General features: G+C 46.7%; 1 protein-coding gene across 3 annotated transcripts in view; it reads right to left on the minus strand.

The window, feature by feature from the left end:
• LOC147027562 (MAGUK p55 subfamily member 2-like) overlaps positions 1–18,463 on the minus strand; it is a 745,773-nt gene that overhangs the window by 566,313 nt on the left and 160,997 nt on the right. For all 3 annotated transcript variants that reach the window (XM_085877071.1, XM_085877072.1, XM_085877070.1), the window contains one exon: positions 16,298–16,432. The gene's annotated coding sequence lies outside the window, so the exon portion shown is untranslated. The remainder of the gene's footprint in view (positions 1–16,297; positions 16,433–18,463) is intronic.

Consider the following 18,463-nt stretch of genomic DNA (forward strand, 5'->3'; position numbering starts at 1 on the left):
ACCTGTTGGAACTTCTGCAAAGGACTTCTGTGACTCCATGGGTCTGACTCGATCTGTGAACTTTCCCACCTGGATTTCTCCCAAAGGCAATTCTTCCCTCCTGGATTTGGTGATGACCAACTTCCCTGCCAATGTATCTTGCTCGTCCTCTGCCCCAATTGGCTCTTCTAATCATATGTTAGTAAAGGTCAACATCTCTCTGGCCCTTCTGAGAGAACAGCCTCTGTGCCGGTGAGTCTGGCAGTTCAATCAAGCAAACCGTCAGGGACTGCAAGCAGCCACCACACTTCAGGACTGGGCTTGTATATCCACCACCAAGAATATTAATTCAACCTGAGAATTCCAAAACAGAAGCGTGCTCTCTCTTATGCACAGATTCATCCAATCTCGTCTTCGGTTATCTTACCCATCATCCCGTTCTTGGTACTCTGAATGCTGTGTTGAGGCAGTTGCTTTAAAATAACTTACATTCTCCTCCTGGAAGGCAAATACAACCGAACGCAAGCTCAAATCATTCCACATTGCACAGGAACAAGTGTGTGTGAACCCACAGGAGAGACAGAAAACATCTCTCCAATCTGAAGAATGAACTTTCAAGTTTGGCTCTTGCCCCTAAAACATCGTCGAGCCTTGTTAAGTCTCTCTCTGGTGAATGATCCCCTTCCATCCCTTCCCTCACTTGAAATGGCACCACAACCAATTATGCTCGTGAGAAGGCCAAATGCCTCAATTCTGTGTTTGTTTCACAATATTGTGTCCCCAACCATTCTCTCTCTGTACCGACCCTTACCAGTCACACCCAAATGCTCTTGAATTCTGCATTTTTTGCACTGAAAAGTTGGAAAAGTTTTTGATAACCCTGGCTCTGCAACTGGACCGGACGGCATCAGCTCACGTGTCCGAAAAACCTGCTCTGCTGCTCTTGCACTTCCTCTTCCTGCCATTTTCACTCTGTCATTTCCCAGATGTCATCTTCCATCTGCTTGGAAATTCGCCAACATAACAGCATTGCATAAAAAGGTACAAAAACAGATCCCCTTAACTGCAGACCAAGCAGCTTACTTCCAATCATCAGCAGGGTCATGGAATCCATCATCGCAGTTAACATAAAATTACTCCTTTTGTCCAACAACCTCATCTCACCTGCCCTGCTCCTTCATCTCACCACCCTCACCTGCCCTGCTCACCAAAGCCTCTTCTGATGGTATCCAAGACCATCTCCACTCATGGCTCACAGACTTCCTCTCCTGTCGTAGCCAACGTGTGTCCCAAAATGGAGTTCTCTCATCCCCTCTTCCTGTCCAGGCTGGAGTTCCTCAAGGCAGCGTTCTGGGCCCTGTTGTTTTTCTGGTTTTCATCAATGATCATGTCCGACTCTCTGGAAAATCCTCTTTATCTCTTTGCTGATGACTCCACCCTCTGCCGTACCATCTGTCATCCCTCAGACCGGCAAGCCGCAGCTTCTTCGCTCTCTGCAGATCTGGATAAAATCACAAACTGGTCTGACATGTGGATCATTGTCTTTCAATCCTGACAAATCTCACACTCTCACACTCTCACAATGTCTCCCCGAAAGGACCATTTAGACCCCCCCCCCCAATCTACTTTCTCAATAATCCTCTGCAAGAAGTCCTTTCATTCACGTTTCTGTGTCTCACTATCCACTATGATCTTTCCTGGGAAAGCCACATTTCTAACCTGAACTCCAAAGCCAGTCAATGACTGGGAATCCTCCATCGTGCAAAGTCCTTCCTTGGTCCACCTGAGCTCTTGACCATGTTTAAAGCTTTGGTCTGCAGCCTGATGGAGTACTGCTCTCCCCTCTGGGCTGGTGCTCCTGCCTCTCACCTTCCTTGGCTTCACCGGCACAGAGGCTGTTCTTGAAGAAGGGCCAGAGAGGTGCTGACCTTCACTAGCATATGATTAGAAGAGCCAATTGGGGCAGAGGACGAGCAAGATTCATTGAAGCAAAGGAAGGCGAGAGGAAACCAAGGCATTTAGGAGCATTGGTATCTCCCACGATAAGGCTAAGTCTTTGGGCCTCTCACTCTCTCACTGCAGGCAGGTCGGTGGTCTTTCTGTCTTTGACAGTCTCCTCTCTGGTCTCTTCCCCCCCACCGCGCTATACCTGCAATAAGTCCCCCACCCCCCCCCCCATATTTCCGCAAGGCGCGCAAGGTCCGCCAACAACCCCCTTTGGTAGAACTACCAAAATCACAAATCACTGCTCACCTTCACTCTTTCATTACTCTTTTTTTACCCACCTTTGGAATAAACTCCCACACGCTCTTCAATCCTATTCTTCCCTCCAGGCCTTCAAAATAGCTGTTCACCACCACCTCCTATCTTCCCCCATCCAAAACTACGATCTTTTCTCCCAATGTTAATCCACCTCAAACCCACCTCCTTCAAATTCCATGCCTTCCTTCTCAAATGTTCCCTGTTGTGCAAGGTCCTGGAAGTCCCTGTAATGTCCATCTTGTATACCCCGTGATCCCCGCCCCATCCCTCTCCCTTCCACAGATTTCCGAATGTCTCTTTTCCTCACTCTCTTGTCCTTCCCTCTCCCACCCCTCTTGTCGCATGGCCCCCTTGCTGAGCATTGTGTGTTAGCTCTCATTCGAGCCTCGATAATGTATACAAAAAAAAATAATATCAAATCATCAATTCACATTCAGAGCTGGTCACTCGACCTTGGACATGCTGCTTCGACGCTCCCATCAATGGATGGAGGCCCTCAATATTAGACATGAGATTAGGGCCGTCTCTGGATATATCTCCATATTATGATAGTCTGGCATCCCGCCCTGCTCTCCAAACTGTCTGCCTATGGAATCCAAAGCCAACTCCACTCTTGGAGGACTGACTTCCTCCACTCTCATAGCCAATGTGCAGCTCTCAACAGAATCCTTTCGTCTCCTCTCCCAGTCAAGGCTGGGGTGCCACAAGGCAGTGTTCTGGGCCCAGTCCTCTTCTTGATCTTAATCAATGATCTCTCTCCATCCATCTATTGGGACCAGACTCTGTGCAGAGTGTTAGTGCGACCACAACATTCTCCTTGGTGATTGGGCACAGTTCTGGACAGGTCACCACTCCGCCACAGGATACCAGAAAGCTGGCACTCATTTTGCCGACCTCGGAAGGATGACAGGCAGATTCAACCACACCTGGTATTAATTCAACAGCCGAGGGGGATTTAAACTCAGGATCATAGGATCCCAAGCCCACCACCTGAACCATTAACCATTAAGCACCATCCATGCAAACTATCAGCAGGCATATGATCTCTCTGACTCTGGAAATTCCTCTCTATCTCTTTGCTGATGACTTCACTCTCTGCTGTGAAATCCCTCATACTTCTGACAGACAGGCAGCAGCCTCTTCCCTCAACTCAGACCTTGACAAAATCACAAACTGGTCAAACACTTGGAACATGTCTTTCAATCCTGAGAAATCCCTCACACTCACTCACTCTCTCTCCAAAAGGACTGTACCGCAAACCCTCACATCTACTTTCTCAACAACCCTCTCAAAGAGATTCAGTAACTCAAACTCTTGTGTCTCACCCTCAACAATGACCTCTCTTGCGCAAGCCACAGTACAAAATTGGCCTGGAAAGCCAGATGCCGAATGGATATTCTTCATCATGCAAAGTCCTTCCTTGGCACACCTGAGCTCCTATCCACATAAAAGGCTTTCATCCACAGCTCGATGGAGTACTGCTCTCCCTCTGGACTGGCTCACCTGCCTCACATCTTACTGAGCTTGACGCTGTGGAAACAAAGGCCTTCAATATCATCGTAATCTCTTGCGATGAAGCTGAGTTTATGGGCCTCTCACTTTGCCATTGCCGACAGGTCATTGGTCCATCTTCGTCCACCTCATTTCTGGACTTGCACTCTGCCCTCTCCGTGCTTTGTCCCCCCCCCCCCCTCAGGTATCTGCATGATGCACACAGTCCACCAGCATTCCCCTCCGAGTAAAACTGCCTAAATCCAGAATCACTGCTCACCTCAACTCATTTCTTCCTCTTTCCCACCTATGGAACCACCTTCCATACTCTCTTCAATCTCATTCTTCCCTCCAGGTCTTCAAGACAGTTGTTCACCACCATCTCAAGTCATCCCCCCATCCAAAATCAGGATCTTTTCTCCACCCGTGAAACCACCCCGCACCCCTCGCAACATTTTACATATGTATCCAGATCGTCGACCCTTTGCATTCTCTCTTACCCCTCCGTTTGTCCATCTCGATCTACTTTTCCCTCCACCCTGCTGTTTGCATTTTCCTCTTTCTCCTGCTGTTCCCTTTGTTGTGTTGTGTTCTAATTTTGTTCTGTGTCATAGCTCTTACACAAGCCTAGAGAATGTATATTAAAAAAAGAAGAAAAAAAAACTATCTGTCCACCTTTGGTGGCAGAGGTAATAAAATTTAAACATTTCAACTAAATTTTGACTAAATTTTAGCTCCTTCAAAAACATGGAAGCACAACCTATTTTTGTAATAACTATTTTACAAATAGGACTGTGTTTCCTCTGCGTGTATGTCCTAAAGAATGCAAACAAGTAATGAAAACTCAGCCTGTCCCCTGTAAGTTAGCACCGACATTGGACAGCTGAATTTTCATCCGTAAAATGTATCAGCAGGAATTTAATTTCCTCAAAGATATGCCATTTCTGAGATGACCACTGAAATGTCACAGTTTTCCTCTGCAGTCGGGAAGCACAAAACAGCAGAACATTACACAGATTAGAACTGCCCTTAACAAGGTCCAAAATCGATGGGATGGAAACTTAATCAGTGAACACCTGTGATGTAAGACAGAACACCCATGTGGTGGAAAAACTGCAACTCCAAATTGGTTTGTGTTTGAAACATAATGGTTGAGTTGTCAATTGCTTCCACCTTTGGATGAAATGGAAAATTTCAGGCCTTAAACAAATGGGACGGCAGCAGCCTTTGGAACAGAAGGAGTGTTGCTGTATGTGATAAACCACTGTTCCGATATCTGACAGCTGTTCTTCTGGCACTTAATATGCATTCAAATTTAACATTTTCAAGAATCCACCGATTCGTACTGCTGGAATTTAGATATCCTCAGTTATGTAAGCCAACATCTGCCATGCACATGTGCTTTAATTACAGAGTCTTAAGCACGAGACCATCCAGACTGATGGAGCACTCAAGTTCATCAGCCAAAAATTAAAAAAATTATTTTGACATTACGCCCAAATACATATTCTTTAGTCACAATAAATTTAACAATGAGTCATTGGGTAAGAGTATGTGGTCACATTTTCAGCAATCCGAGATACAACCCAAATTCAATACATTTCTCGAAAACAAAGCAACAGGAAAGAAACAACCAGAAGTTCAGTAAAAAGACACGAACAATAGACATTATGACAAAACATTCAATGTGACAAATCTGGCACTGCCTGGTGTGTGTGTGTGTGTGTGTGTGTGTGTGTGTGTGTGTGTGTGTGTGTGTGTGTGTGTGTGTGTGTGTGTATGAATGTATATATATATATATATATATATATATATATATATATATTGTTGTGGTTACCAGATTCGCAAACCACCATTCAGGTCCCTTAGGTGAGGTATCTCGGTAAGTGCATGTGTAGTTAGGCCCAAACCCGTTGTCTAGTGGGAATACATGTCATTTATACGTGCTGCGACTCTTCAGGATAGCCGTTTTTCTTTTACTATCTTTATTTTGGACCAATCGCCACCATCACAACCACAACAACAACCACCGCCACTCATGGGCACCGATGCTGGACTCGTGTAGGGCGCACGTTGAACAGCGTGTACAAAATCACGGATTTTCTGCTTCAAAGATGGATGCGAATACACAAAAAATGGATGAAAAGATGGATACAAATACAAATGAAGTGAAAACGACGATGGATGCGAATACACAACAAATAAACGAAAAGATGGATACAAAAATGAACGGAATGGAAACAAACATGAAAGAAGAAATGAAAGAGCTGCCGGGTGAGACGCAGAACATGGGCCGATGCCTGCAGGCGGGCATGATGTGTGTGTGGTGCAAGGTGTGAGTGCGTCCCCGTGTGTGGAAGCGACCCCGTGTGTGATTGGTGTGGTGGCGATGGTGCCGGAGTACGTGCTTCCCAGCACGCCGTGTGTGGATGAGGCACCGTGTGTGGAAGAGGCCGTGTGTGTGAGTGAAACGGCCAGTGTGGATGAGGCACCGCGGGTTCGTGCCCCCGCGTGTGTGGGTGAGGAACCGTGTGTGGATGAGGCACGGTGTGTGGATGAGGCACAGCGGTTGAGTGCCCTCGCGTGTGTGGGTGAGGCACCGCGGGTGAGTGCCCCCGCGCGAGTGAATGGAGCACCACGTGTGAGTAGTATGGTTTGTGTGAGTAGTGAGGCACGCGTGAGTGAACGGCCGTGTGCAAGGTCGCTGTGTGCCAGGGAGACCGTGTGTGTGAGAGAGCGGTATGAGAGGGAGATGTCGGTTGGCATGCGGGAGCACGCAGCCGCGTCTCCCCGTGGGAATGTGATGGTGTGGACTGTGTGCGTCGTAACACGCAGGTGTGCGTGTGTGGAATGGAGACGGAGACGGCGACAGAGGAGAGAAAGCCGAGTAGCGGCTGTACTTGTTTCGAGGACCGTGCCGGGTTCACCCAGCAGTGAGCACGCGGTTCGTGCTGTGCAACGCACGAGACCGCCACGTGCTCGCTTGCGAGAGTGAAGTCCCGGTCCGGAAACGCACGCGGTGGATTTGCCGATCCCTCGGACGGACAAAGTTTAGGCAGGTAAATGGATTTGGACCGGACGGGTTCTCCACGCGATCGTGTGTGTTAAGCTCCAACGGGCAAAGCACATGTGTTCGCGTGGGGAACCCCTCGAGACGTGGGGCTTGTTTTTTTTATGCACACGGTGACGCCATGGCTGCACGTGGGGTTGGAATCCGGCAGGAGGGGTATCTCTGCCGGATGGTCCCGTCCAAGGAGGGACGAGGAACACGTGCAGCTGCATGACGTCACGGGCAGGTGCAAAGTGCGCGAGCTCTGAGTTGCCGCGCAGGTGCTGCGCATGGAAAAAAAAAAAAAAGCAAGCCTCACTTTCGGGTGTACAGGATTCCTGGGCAAGGGGTGGAAGACCCCCTTACCTGGGCACAGGATGAAAACTAGTTAGGGGGAAGGGTTAGCTTAGTTAGACCGACTTCATGGGGGCAGGGGTAAGTCCTCATGGAGTCCGTGGAATGGATTAGTTAGAGGGATTGTAGCCAGATTTAGGTTGGGAAATAAAATGGTTTATTTGGAGACATGGACAGACTTATGAATGTGTAGAGGGGACGTAGTTTAGCTACGTAGTGTTAAAAGGAACGTGCTATAGTTTAAGGGACGACGTGGGAGCACGAGTTAGTTAGGGGATGTAGTTAGAAGGATGGCAGAGTTCAGCGGTGTGTGTGTTGAAGAGTTGTTGGTGAGTGAAGTGGAAGCATGTGCTTGTTGAGTGAGTGAGGCCAGTGGGTCTGTGTGTGTGGAGCGATTGGGGAATGCATGGTGCGATGAGTGATTGGGGGGAGGAGTGACTCCCGCCCAAGGGACCCCGGGGTCAGTATAAAGTGAGTTAGGGGGTTAGTTAAATTGAAATATGGAGGTCGTTTTGTTGTTGGTGGGAAAGTAGGCTCGAGACCCATTTGGAGGGGTGCAGGAGCCCTGTTGACGGGCTTGGGAGCGTGGCTGCGAAAGGTGAGTATCGCTGAGTGGGTACCCCGGGCACCAGGCTAGTCGGCCGCGGTAGGCCAAGGGCCCATGGGGGGCCGGGATAGAGTAGTGGGCACGGGTGCGCCTGCTTGGTGCGGGGGCCCGGGGCGCCATTAGCCGCGTGGGCAGTGCAGTGGGCACGGGTGACCCTCGGAAAGGGGCCCGGGAGGCCGGCCTGCCACGTGTGCGTTTCAGGGGAGGTGCCATGGGGGGCACTCCCGGTGTTAGGGGGCTGGTAGGCTCGGAGGCAGTGTAGTGCCCGGGGTGCCATAGCGGGAGAATCGGCAGAGGGTCGTGCCTGCCAAAGGGAGCCACGTGTCCCAGCCAGGAGACCGTGTGAGGGCACGGAGAGAAAATTGGGGGGCGAGGCCCGAAATTGTGAGGACACCAACACAGGCGACGGGAATCTGGGTTGTTAGAACCAATAGTTTAAGCGAGAGGCGCTTGTTGAAAGCCCCGGGGTAGTTTAAGAGTTAATGGTTAGGGTAGATTAGGAGATGTACCCCTCCGCACCATCCATCCCCTCGCTGTCGTTGTGGGCCGCTGGACCCACTTGGTGTTAAGATCGCCGAACTCTGGGGAGGCCATTCTGAGGCTTCGTTGGGCCTCAGCACAGGACGTTAGCTCTCCCTTGTTCCCCTCCGGGAAGGGAACGTAGGGGTTGGGAGTAGGCTAGGTGACAGAATAGGTTAGCCGAACAAAGACGATAAAGGGGGTTAGGGGACGATTTATAGTGGGGAAGTAAAAATAAAAACAACAAAAAAAATAAGTTGGGGCTAAATTGGGGTTTGACAAATTAAGGGAGTGGGTATAGACAGTGACAGGCAAAGGCGATAGGTGGGAGGGAGACAGGTAGGTAGGTCCGAGCCCGCCTTCCAAGTGGCCAGCACCACCGCACTCCCTCCACCAACCTCCACTGAACGGCAAGAGCTGGCCAACTTCATCGGCTGGCCGTGTTTTGCTTCAAGGCGGAGGCCGGCCAACTTCATCGGCAGCTGTTGTTTTGCTGCAAGGCCTGTGCCATCGGCTGGCCGTGTTTGCTTCAAGGCCTGTGCCGGCCAGTTCATCTGCCGGCTGTGTTTGCCTGCAGCGGCCTTCTTCTGCGGGCTGCGTTTGCCTGCTGCCTTTGCCATGCCATGCCCACTGCCCCTGTTCACCAGCCCCCGTTCAATTTTTGCTTTGCCCCCCCCTGTTCATTTCCATGTGCGCCAGGATCCGCAAGGCAACAGTTTGCAAGCTGCGAGAACTGCCCTGTTGGCAGCTACAACACGGGCCTGCAGTGGCGGCCCGTGCACCGTGTTTGTGTTCATGCATCCATTCGTTGTGCTCATTGCGTGTGCCACTTGAGCTGGCACGGAGACTGCGTTGTGGAGCCCATGCACCGTTGTGGTTCACTGCGTTCAGTTCAAAAGGGAAGGCCTTGGACTGCGTGTGAGCAGCCAGCCACGTTCCCTGTCACCTGCATTATTTGAGTCAGAGACTGCATGCGGGCAGCCTGGCTCCCTGTTAACTGCTTTCTTTTTGCAGAGTTCGATGATCCTGGGCCATGGTTTAGTGTAAAATTTGTAAGTTAAGGTAAGATGTACTGTAAATATGAGTGCGCCCCCGGCATGTATGTCTTAGCGCCGGCAATTTTATTTAAGTCGTCCGTGTGAGTGAGTTTGTTTAGGTAGTTACGCAGCCCTCAGGTTATTTATTTTGGGGACACGAATACCATGAATGTCGCACTCAGGGATCCGTAGGTAAAATGTACTAGGGGAAAACTACACATGATGGCACACGAAAATTTGACGACTCGGGACGAGTCTGTAAAAAGGGAAGGGGGTAGTGTTGTGGTTACCAGATTCGGCAAACCACCATTCAGGTCCCTTAGGTGAGGTATCTCGGTAAGTGCATGTGTAGTTAGGCCAAAACCCGTTGTCTAGTGGGAATACATGTCATTTATACGTGCTGCGACTCTTCAGGATAGCCGTTTTTCTTTCACTATCTTTATTTTGGACCAATCGCCACCATCACAACCACAACAACAACCACCAACCACAACGCCGCTTCACCACAACCGCCATGACCTTTACCGTCGCAACTCGCCACCATCGCATCACCGTCATCTCGCGCCACTCATGGGCACCGATGCTGGACTCGTGTAGGGCGCACGTTGAACAGCGTGTACAAAATCACGGATTTTCTGCTTCAAAAACGGATCCAAAACGACACACGCCCACTTTTTGCCGTCCAATCGGTGAGCGAGGGGCGAATTGGCCCGCCCCAGGGCGATCGATATATGCAAATTTGTGGATCAAAAAGCCTTCACGCCCACTTTTTGTCGGGCCAATGGGGAGCGAGTTGAAAGGTCAAAGGGGAGGGGTCAAAGGCGAAGTTACGGCGGGATAAAAGGACGGTGTTCGTCAGTCAAAAGGGTAGTAAAAGTCGGAACGAGGCGAAGGAGTCGGAACAGAGAGTCAAGACTTCGCGGGCGGTGGAGCTGCTCGTCGTGTGCGTTGAAGTCGGAACGGAGGGGACGAGCTGTGGAGAGGCGGCGAGGGCGGACGAGGGGGGGCTCGCGTCGGGCAGGGTGCTGCACCCCTGGGAGGCCGGCAGCGCGACCTGGCCGAGGTGGAGACGCTCGTCGCGCACATAATAAAGATCCTCTATACCCCGAGCATCAGCAACCCCCTCCTGTTTCCCCCCGCGCTGAGATAGTGCGACCAAGGGGGCCCCGTTCCCACCCCCTGCCAGGCACTGTCCACGAGGCCCGCGGGTTGCGGGGCCATCGCCGCTCCGCGTCTCATCACCAGACGGGTAGGCCCGACCCGGTCTCGGCCTCAGGCCGCCTCATTCTTGAGGTATTTCTTTTCCTTGGTTTTGGGTATGTGTTGGTCGGCGCCGGCCTGTGAAGTAGAATTGTATAAGTGTTGCCGTGTGCTCGGTAGTCGGTATTAGCTCTGCACTGTGTTTTCACTTTTATGTTTGCTTTTTGTGTAAATGGAATTGTGTTTTCTTTTTTGTGTGCATTTGGTGGAATTGTATTTGTGTGCTTTCCGTTCGTCGCGAATAAATGTGCTTTATTGTTGAACTGTTCTCCCGCTTCGCTTCGTCTTTTCCTCCATTGAATCCCCATCTTGCTTCACGTAAAAGGGTTGGTAGTGGGCTGAATACGCCCGATAATTAATCGAACCGTCGAGGTCGACGATAACACCGCTCGGTTATTCTGATAGTACGGAACGGGTCGCTTAAGTGGCCCGTGTCCGAAGTCGACCTGCGGCGAGGTGCGATCGCCCGGTCTACCCTCCGCGTGGGTACTTAGGTAGTTCGAATTTGGCGAGCAACCCCTATCCACGCGGGGGTGATTGGCTCGATCGCGGTGAGACCGAAAGGTCCACCCGTGACTGGTTCCCGGCGTTAGTCCGAGAGGGTCACGACTGGATTGTCCGTCCGGTGGGCGACGTGCCGCGATTCGAGTTACGTGGCCGTCAGCACGCCGGCGGGCGCGAAGACCGCAACAATATATACACATAGGCAGCAGCCTCTTCCCTCAACTCAGACCTTGACAATATATATATATATATATATATATATATATATATATATATATATATATATATATATATATATATATATATATACATATAAAATCTTCAGTCATTTCGTGACCTTATGGGTGATGGATTACAAATGGCCAGCAGAAGGAACTTTAAGCATACCAATAAGGCTTGAGCCATAAGAAGAAAGCATTCATGGAAGTACAGACTCTTCCAAGCATGCATGACAAAACCAGAGTTGGTGTCAAAGCCACCCAATGCTCACCTGTTTATACATTTATCGTTTTTAAAAGAGGAGTCTAATAATATTTTTTTATAAAGCATTGCAGTGAAGTCTGATCCAAATAATTTTAAAGCAATATATGTATTTGTATATTGTAATCAGTAAAAAATAGTGTGGAAGATAAAAACATTGGAAAGGAAAAAGGAAATAACTTGCACCAAAAACTTTAACATTTTCACGCTCACGCTCACGCCGGGAGTATCGCTATCGCTCTTGGTTCTTCAAACAGGCAAGCTAAACCAGAAAGTTAGTGTCAAAGCCACCCAATGCTCGCCTGTTTATACATTTATCGTTTTTAAAAGACTAGTCTCATAATATTTTTTATAAAGCATTGCAGTGAAGTCTGATCAAAATAATTTTAAAGCAATATATGTATATTGCAATCAGTAAAAAAATAGTGTGGTGGATAAAAACATGAGAAAGGAAATAACTTGCACCAAAAACTTTCACATTTTCACGCTCACGCCGGGGGTATCGCTATCGCTCTCTGTTCTTTGAACAGGCGAGCTAAAAATGATGGAAAGAGAAAAGATGGCAACACCAACCTAAACTGTAGAAACCCTTGATCTCTTTCACAATTGCATTGGAAAAGCAACAGAATCCTACAGTACCTCATGGTTAGAGTGCATTGGGCTGATGAGAACCCCAAAGAGGGGGAGGGTCGGGGGGGGCAGCCCAAGATACTTCTAAGCAAAGCTTGTTGAAGTGCAGTACTTGGATCATTATTTTTGAATGGAAACAATGAAGCTGAAAGGAAAAACTGCAATCAAAATAAATGTTCTCAGAGAAACATATTGAAGAAAATAAAAGGCTATACAATGAATGAAAAAATAAATTGTATAATGAACCTTCTGCACCATTGGAATGACCAGCTGCTGGGAGGCAGATTCCTGGGAATGGTCAATTTCCCAGAAACAACAAGTTAGTGGGCTCTCAAATACTATTTTCAAGCTTAACTCTGGCATTGCTCCTTCTGGCCTCTCTAACCTCTATGGCTCTCGGCTCTCAAAGTGATATGAGCTCACACGTATTCCTCTATAAACCTTCCTCAAGTCTCGACTGATTGCCCACCTGTATTCATTTGTCTCAATATTCTCCCGATTGTGGAATCATATTGCTGTGCCCATTGTCTTGTCCTCCTCACTTCGATATTTCAAATGCTCTGCCATTTGGGCACTCTCCCCTTCACATCCACTATCTCTTCTTCTCCACATGCTGATTCTTTCCCATTCTTTTCCTCTGGGTAATTGTTAAACATTGTTGTGTTATTCCTCCTTATGAATTTCCACCTTCCCTCCCAACCCCAAGTGAGAAAAATAGAAAGTGAGAAACTGTCACTGAAGTTATGTGAAGAGGGTAGAAATTACACCTTACGTCTTCGGGTATAATATAATTACATTTGAGATGAAGAGATGAAGAAGTTGCTGGATTTGGGGACATCATAAATGGGTAATAAACTTTATTCAAGAAGTGGGCCTTATATCCTGAAAATGTCATGTCGCAGTGGGACCATTGATTCTATGGCTGACTAAAGTTCCTTCACAAGACCTTTCTGACTCCACATTGTTGTACCATTCCATCACGAAAATGATGACCTTTACATCCCGACGATTCTGTCCAACTTACCTTCAAGGGAAACATTTAATCTCATTTCTCTCAATTTGAATACTTATATATTATGATTGAGAAAAGGCCAAAATATTTATCTGAATTCTCAATACCTACTGTTGAGCAGAAGAATTGGACACACAACTCCAACCCTTCTCTCCACTGTGTGTAAAAATAAAAAATAAAAAATAAACAAGTGAAATCCTTCAATACAGCACGTGTGGTGAAGCAAATGAGTACACTAATGTTAAAATATGCAATTTATGCTTTTTCAGTTGAAAAACAATTAAAAAGCGTACTTAATATTTGAAATGTAAAAATCTTGTTATTATTGTGATAAGCACCTTTATATATAACAGAAGGAATGAAATCGTTCGATACAGCGTGGCAGGGGGCCGCAAAAGAATGATGGCATAAGAAGAACTTAGCTTTTAGCGTTCGGCGCGAAATGCGATGGTGGGCGGAAATGACGTCTTTCGTTCGTTCGTACATGAGAGGGGAGCGTTTCTTGCTTTTTTCCGTCAAGCAATAAATTCAATGGTTTTCACATATATAACACATTAGTTTCACAAATTTCCATTGAAATACTCGGATATTTCGGTCAATTGTCGCCATTTCCATCTAGGTTACGCACTGCCATCTACCGGACGGCCGTCATTGGCTGTCTTGAGGCACGTGGGGAGAGGTGGGGGGACACCGGAGAAGTGGTAGACACCGGGGACATTTCAAACTCAGTGCAATTGTATGCAGCGCATGCGCTGTAAAAAGTGGTTTTGCATATGCATGAATCCAAGGCTTTAATTTCTCAATGTGTGTGTTAAATTTGGTAGATAAGAATAAACATCCCAGTGACCCTCTCAGGATAGCTGTCATTCACAATGAACAAGTCCCATGAGCATAATTTTACTAATTATTATCAAAAACTCACTTCTGTTTCTCAGACAATACGAGATTGTTTTTCCCCCCCTCCATGAAAGTACAGTACATTCTTCTTCTTCTTCTTCTTCTAGCGTATGGCAGCTTGGCGACCAAGTAGCTATCATTTTGTTGGGGCACAACTATGCCACCGATGCTGTGCCCCAATACCAGTACACTGGTACTCATTTCACAAACCTCAGAAGGATAACAGGCTGAGTCAACCCCACCTGGTATTAATTCAGCAGCCAACAGGGCTCAAACTCAGGACCCTAAGATCCCAAGCCAGGCACCCGAACTAGTGAGCCAACACCAGGCTTGAACAGTGCATGACCTTATACAATGAAAAATACGGCACTGACACAAGTCCATGTGGAGTACAAGTCGAAATGGCAAATTTTCCCATTTTTATTTCCTTCATTCACACATAAGTCAATTTGGGGTATAAGACGAAGCAAAATCAACGATGGTAGTTTGCAAAACTGTCAATCAGAACAATGGAGGTGTTAATTCCTGCCTAACATTCAATGCATCGCCAGCGAGAGTACTTCTAGGGTCATGACTATTAATGAGCTGTTTTGTGCATATTAATTTAATTATTTGTGGGATGACCTTTCAGCCAAATCAGGAATACAAGCAGTTTTTTTAATACAGTACATTTGTTATCATATTGAGGTATAATATTGAAAACGATCCCCAGATTCGTCATAAGCACTGGCTCAGAGACCATTACATTTTGTCGCAGTTCACTACTCCTTAATAATAAACATGAACACCTGACATATTGTAATGGAAGCACTCAGTGTTTGTCCACCGAGCTTCGCAGCCAGAATTAGACTTGGTTTTCTCAACACAAGATTTGTCTTTGTGCAAATACTGTATCCGTATTTCCCCGGTGCTCTCGAAAAAAAAAAAAGAAGCACCACCATCCCAGATGAAACTGTCATTAACAAGCTCATAAATTATCCCTGAAGGAGCAACCAGGTGACTTTCTTGTAAAGCCTCCCTGATGTTGATGGTATCCAAGTTTAGCCATGGGACACAGAAATCCATATTCTTACCAAACATGGACAATGATGGCGACTCCAATTTTCCGTTGACACCTCGACTTCTCGAATCCGGATGCGCCGTGGCCCATTCGATAGCTCGATGAGAAATTTCTCGATTTCGGATTTGCTGCACGACTCACCCAAAAGCCCAATCAGGGTGAGGGGAGTACCATATCACTCCAGGCTTACCCCCACTTTGCCTTCCAAGCCCACAAATTATTTGAGTAAATCCATTTGAGACATGAAGGCCTGCATCTCATCTCCTTCCCTGTAACCCCTCAACTCCAAACCTGCATCTCTCCTGTCCTGACAAGCAATCTCGGCCCTACATGTTTGTAAGTACCCCTGTAACCATTTAATTGTCCATTTAATTTGTGTATTCCCTTTGTTTTATTAATCGATTTGTTTGATATTTGTCTCTACGATGTAGTTAAGTGAGGTTAAAGTTATGTCTGGGTGCATGAAAATGTGCCCTGGGAACGCATCCCCCCATAATATAATACTCAGTCAACGGGAATATCACGTCTGCTTCAACTCGTTTTGCTTAAGTTTGCACTTTCTTGGAACGTATCCACGACATTCAGTGGAAACTTGCTGTGGTGTGTTTTAAATTTACAAATATACAATTAATATCAGAAAATATCAAAGTTTGCAAAAAAAAAAAATCATTTTTACAATTCAATGTCTAGAACTATAGAAAAGTCGATTCTGAGTACAAGTCAAGGCCCGGACTTCCATGAAAAAGGTGTGCCAAAAAAACGGGGTAAGTATGAGTATTTGATCTGAAACGTTTGGAGCATGAGAGATCCACGAATACCAGGGTATCTTTAACATCTACAGTGCAAACAACACAGTCAGCTTGAAGTTCCTTCAGAATAACAGCAAATCAGACAACGGCTTTAAGTCAGATTTCATTCTTTAGCAGAAAACCGCTTGACTCAGCAGAGTGAACTGCCTTCATAAGGTGCACGTATAAATTATTATGATCAGGCAATTGCATGGAATTGGCAATTTTTCATCCTCTTATGTTTTAACTGTCATTAACATGCTCATAAATTATCCCTGAAGGAGCAACCAGGTAACTTTCTTGTAAAGCCTCCCATATGTTGATGGTGTCCTAGTTTAGCCATGGGACACAGAAATCTATATTCTTACCAAACATGGACAAGGATGGTGACTCCAATTTTCCGTTGACAGTTGCAATATGATCCACCAGAATTATTCAAGTCTCATTTGGTCCAGCATTCATCTTGCTTGGTTAATTTCCTGCCACTGTTCTGAAGAATATTCCTGGAGGTACAAAGGAAGGTGCATAACATACTGTGACTGTTTAATGAAATTCTCTCTAAGTGCCGATGCACAAACACAATGCTTTGGCTGAAAGTGATGTGAGCGTCGTCGACCATCTCAAAATACTGCAGCTCAACTAGATAGACTGCCGACAACCAGCAGCTCAAGACTTTTCAACAGACAGATACAGCGAGTGAGCAGATACAAGTCCAACACAACAAGCAATTTAATATCTGAGCATCAAGTGACCATTTACATTAAATCAATATTGAGCACATAATTTCAGGTCAGCATTTATGGCCAAGTACACAGCAAAGAATTAGAACATTTTTCACTTTTTACATCTGAAACACAACTTCAATAAAGGGAGACCACCACCTTAAATAGTAAATCAGCAATTATTTATCCAGTCACTCATCCTACTATTATTCTGTGGGAGACCCCTTTGGGGTGGCACGTATCTAATTTTTGTGTTGACAAATGCGTGCCTTCCGACAACACGGACCCATGGGGGTTCATAGTCCTTGGCACATGTTTGCTCGAGAATGAACCACAATCACCCAAGTAATGTCTGAGCGTGCAAAGAGACAACTGAAATAATTTGTCTGTTGACAATTACACATACATGACATGCGAGTCTTTGTGGCAAGCAAGATATATATACATACATACATACATACACACACACACACACACACACACACACACACACACACACACACACACACACACACACACACACACACACACACACACACACACAGCAGCAGCAGCAGCAGGATCAACCAAGTATCAAAAAGGGGCCAGTATACTCGCAGACCATGCTCTCCCAGCAATGATGTGAAACAGCAGCCATGTGATACTCACAAATGAATGAATTTATCAATAATGGAAAAGAAGGGAACTGATAGACTATGAGTGGGAAATTGGGCAAGGAATGAACATGAAGGAAAAGTAATGAGGCACTGATGGAGATTATAAGGGAACAGAGAGGCACGTGAGCAAACAGGAAGCTGAAAGAGTGGAGGAAAATATGGAAAGATGGAGGTGAGCTTGAGAGAAAAGTTAATGAGAGAAGAGGATATAGGAATAGGGCATGTCAAGAGATGGCAGTGGTGAGATCTTCAAGGAGAGGAAGAGGAGTGAAGAACATGTACGGATATACTCAGGAAGGAAATTTCATTGCAGCACAATGAGAGCAACAAAATAATAGGCAGTTAGCCGAGATTTTGGGAAGACAGCAACATTTGGATTTCTGGCTGAGCGAGAGTGAACTGATAGGGCTTTAAGGATGAAAAAGGATGAGATGGCAAGCGAGACAAGACCAGATATGAGGTGGTGGAAAACGACGAGTCAAATCCACAAACCTGTCTGTGATCAGAATGGAACAGGCCCTTCACCTTAGCCCCCAGACCAGGTCATTCCCAATACCTTCGGGCCCTTGGATTTCACTGTTCCCAAGGGCACAAGGTGAGATCAGACAGCACCAGCCTGCAGAGGTGAGTTGCACTCCATGGCAATGCAGCTGAAGTCATATGCTTTTAAGAGCTGACAGCAGATTATTAATTATTTAACTTTGTTAAAAATTACTTCATGCCTCCCTGCCCTGGATGCAACATGAAAGATATGCCCAGGATAGATCACTGAAGCTTCTTTTTCCTCGGAGCTGCAAAGCCTGCACCTCTGCCAGAGGTTAATTGAAGTAATAAATTGGAGGGTTTGCCGTGCACTCCGTCTCAATATGCATAAAAACAGTTGATGCGTGACACTTGGAGGCATTGAATGACACAATCGAATGTGATTGACCAGTTTCTTAATTTCTCCAGGTCGGCAAACAAGGATGCAACATAGGTTTAAGGGACGTTTCAGGAGAGAGTAGATGTGGTGCTTGGTATGAACGATTGGCCTACCAGTCATATGGTGTGAGGGATGTTTCGGCACATTGTGGAAAATGAAAAGTCAGTCATCAACAATGTCCATCGTCAATTCATGTCCTCGTGGTTCTTGTAAAAGTACAATGAGGTTTCCCAT

The sequence above is a fragment of the Eptatretus burgeri genome, chromosome 4, assembly GCF_056783735.1.
Source record: "Eptatretus burgeri isolate ZD-2024b chromosome 4, Ebu_testis_v1, whole genome shotgun sequence".
Lineage (NCBI taxonomy): Eukaryota > Metazoa > Chordata > Myxini > Myxiniformes > Myxinidae > Eptatretus > Eptatretus burgeri.